This window comes from Triticum dicoccoides, chromosome 6B (assembly GCF_002162155.2).
Source record: "Triticum dicoccoides isolate Atlit2015 ecotype Zavitan chromosome 6B, WEW_v2.0, whole genome shotgun sequence".
In the NCBI taxonomy this organism is placed as follows: domain Eukaryota; kingdom Viridiplantae; phylum Streptophyta; class Magnoliopsida; order Poales; family Poaceae; genus Triticum; species Triticum dicoccoides.
The window spans coordinates 337,220,588-337,224,421 of NC_041391.1; positions in this window are offsets into that span (position 1 = coordinate 337,220,588).

The window sequence follows — 3,834 nt, forward strand, 5'->3', positions numbered from 1 at the left end:
TGCCACCGAAGTGCACGACTCACTTACGCACTTCTTATCTCCATTTTCTTGCATGACATATGCACCTTGATGTTAGATGTCCCGCATGTTGGCAAAAGGATGAACAAAGCTCACATAAAAAAGAGTGGAAAAATATAGATTCTCGACGACCGAGAAGGAGCAAGGAACCTTGCGGTGGAGTGTCTGCACTCATAATATTTTATATTATTCAGTGTTATAAAATCAACCAAATCTCTCGTCTAGATGGTTCACGCGACCAATTCCTCTCCAAACACCTAGGGGGGCGGTTGAACCGAACAAGTCTAACTTTTTTTAGTGGGTACATTGATGTGGCATCAAAAGGGTGTGATAGCTAACTCTGGCAAAATAATTGACTACCACGTTGGCAAACATGAGCATAGGGCCCACTTGTCAGCATGCTAGACGGAGGAAGGAATGCAAGACAAAATGGAGCGCGGAAGGGTGTGGATCCATTGGCTCACGTGTGATGACCACTAGAGCAATCCACTCAGATTGTACTACGTTAAAGAAATTGTGCAAACACGGCCGGTTATACTGTGAGTAGGTGACCGTGCGCTTGGCCGTTCGCCTATTCCGGAAGTCGAACAATGATGATGGCACTACAATATACTCCTACTTCTGGCAATCTGACACTGAATGAGTTGTTGCATGTCCACCGACAGTATTAAGCGCACTATCGTTAAGCAAAAGCTTCTCCTCGTCCTGCTAGCCACCGCGCGTGCGTGAGCAAGGGAAGGTCGTACTAGTAGTAAGCAAAGCTTCTCCTCATTTGTGACTTGATGGGACACATCAAAACTAGTGTATTAGTCTCCAAAAAGGGCTGACCATGTCCATGGCCACCATCCCGTGCTCCAGCATTCAGTGCGTGCACGATTCTCATTCCATTGACAAAATAATGTTGCGTATGTGCCATCAAATATAATAACTTAATTTATAAAAAATGTGCCACCGCATCATGATCGAACTTTGATTCGTCCACACGTGGTTCCCATGAACAACTACTACACTCACCAAATTATCTGGTGAGCTGCCTCTTCGTATAGAAATGAGCTCAACGTCTACCCGCGCGTGAGTATTAGGGAAAGAGGCAAAGAGTACCTGCGTTGGTGCCTGCACCTCTTCTCTTTGCACTCATATTCATTTTAAACACGTCAACCCAGTGTAGTTACATCATACATGGCCATCCCACGCTATCACCATATTTCTTGGACTCCGTGTGACTCCTAGCTCTAGTAATCCACCAGCCCATATCGCTTCTCGCTCCTCGTCTCTCTCAAAGTGCAGGGGGCTGGCGATTTTGCCGTCTATTGAGGTCGGTTAACTCATCATATGTTAGCGACATGCCAAGATCATTCTAAACAAATTATTGTACTCTATTGTTATGCCAAGAAGAGGAAGCACTTTGACCGACGGACCAAACAAGACATGCGTGCCGTGCCGTGAGTGGGTCCAATTTCTCGTTTTGAACTTATTTGGTGTAGTACTAACACTTGGTTTTGACTATTGATAAGATTTTATATAAGGCCTAATGTATTCTTCGAGGTTTCCTTTGACTATTGATAGATTTTATGTAATTTGCATATTATATTATTCGAAGATCCTTTCACGTAATGTTCCAAAAAAAAGATCCTTTCACGTACGAATTTGACGATATGCTTTGAGCAACTTGCATGTCCTATACTGCTCTTGTTTGGATACTCTAACTTAGCTAGAGGTTAGACTACCTCATGACTAACCCTCAACTAACCCTAGCCAAAGAGGTTTTTGGATGGCAAGCTTTGATTGACAATAAATGCACTTGATGGAGAGAGAGAAAAGTTACTTTTCAGTGGGCCCCACCAGAACTAGATACAATTAGCACCACTTGGCTAGCGGGATAGAGAGAGAAAAGTGACTTTTCAGTGGGCCCAATGAGAACTATCTCCAATTAGCACCTCTTGGGTGGGATAGTTTCTTTTGGTGGGTTTGGTGCAACTTGCTCCAATTTAACCCTCATGTTTGGATACTTTAGGGCTATTTGACCCCTAACTAGCTCAAACTAACTCTAACCCGTGATCCAAACAGGGCCAGAGTTAGTCTTGGAAAACATATTAAGCCCTATATACGTGGACAGACGGAGTACATGATACTAGCAAACACTCACCATTAGTAGTAGTTCATTGGTTGGTTTCGATTTTTGATTCAGTTGTTGTGCTGCTACCATCCAATATTCGCGTGTGGTTATTTCTAGAATAAAAAAGGAGGTAGTACTTACTATGGGAAAGGTGAAGTGATGGTTGCTTTGCCCGAGCAACTTATTACTCTGGGAATATTGGAGTACCAACGGATTCAATGAAGAGAGAAATGATGGTTGCTTCATTCGAGCAACTTACTGTGGCAAAGGTGGGGCTCCGTGATTTGACTGCTCACTAGTCATTATTACTGCGGCGCAACGACCGGGGTGAATCTTCCCTGCAGTTGTACACTCCATATTATTGCACGGCAGGTGGAGCCGGATGAAGGATGTCCTGCATGTCAGCGAAACGAAGTTGAATTGTTTTTGGCATTGCTATCAATCCTTCAAGATTTATTTATATGTACGCATAATTTTCTAGCATAATGAAATTGTACTATGATGCTATGAAGGTTTCAACTTTGGTCCCGCGGGGAAAAAAGGTTTCAACTGAGGATTCATGTGTCTTCTTGCCTCAAGATTGTCTCGTTACAACATTCCACCAAGTACAAATGAAACAACCATGGCTGCTAATGCATCTCAATGGTTCGCAGATCAATGTCAATATTCACATCACAACTGAAGACAAAGTTGTGAGAAGGTGTACAAATAAAAAAAATTGATCGATGCTATTCGTAGGCATGGCTACATTTTCTGGGCACAGTGTTCATTGGTTGGCAGCTAGTTACACCCAGTTCTATAGCCAAAACAAAGGTGTATGGAGGACATTACAATCCCATCATTTTGTGCAGCTCCACTAAAATTGAGCTAATCATCTCTGTTTGTAAAGATATTCAGTTTGTACGATTACAATAATAGTGGAACTAGATGATGAAACATAACACACACAAATAGAAGCCGATCACCTCTACGATCTCTCTTTAGGACTAACTACTTGTTGGAGAAGATTAGGCACGGAGTTGGATGAGGGGGGTAGCAAAACCAATCTCCCTTTCTGTAGTCCCACAGAAATGTAAAAATGTTGCCCGTGTGACATTTTGGCGGAACTGCACAAAACACTCTTAAGAAAAAAGTGATTTGTGCAGTTCACCAAAAGGTTGCAATAGCAATGAGGTGAAATGGATAGCCCTGTTTGCAAAAGGAGGTAGAAAGGAAACAATTATTACCCAATAACACGAGTTGAAGACACATACGCCGACAAAAAAGAAGCAACTCCATGTAATAAGGGAAACATAACAACATGGTGGTTTATCAAAAACGGTTTGAGGATGAGATCGCAAGATGGAAAGTACGTCGGCCGAGATACGTTTTAAGCAACGTGGGAAGATGGGCAGTAGAGCAAGGCCGGAGGAAGTTGTACATGAAGGTCATCGGGATGTAACTAGGAGGGCGCCGACGGCCGGGATCAGCCCACATTGCGGCAGCGAGCAAGTGGCGAAGGCCCTACCGCGCCAGAGCATGGTCAGAGAGAACGACGGGTACCGCAGATCGGGACGTGCTGCCTCAACACCGTCGAACGGAGAAACGATACACATCCTCCCTTTCCGCTGGCAGACGGGATGCGGTAGGATCAGTACCAATGGTGAGAGAGAGAGAGAGAGAGAGAGAGAGAGAGAGAGAGGCCACCGCCGCCTTGTGTG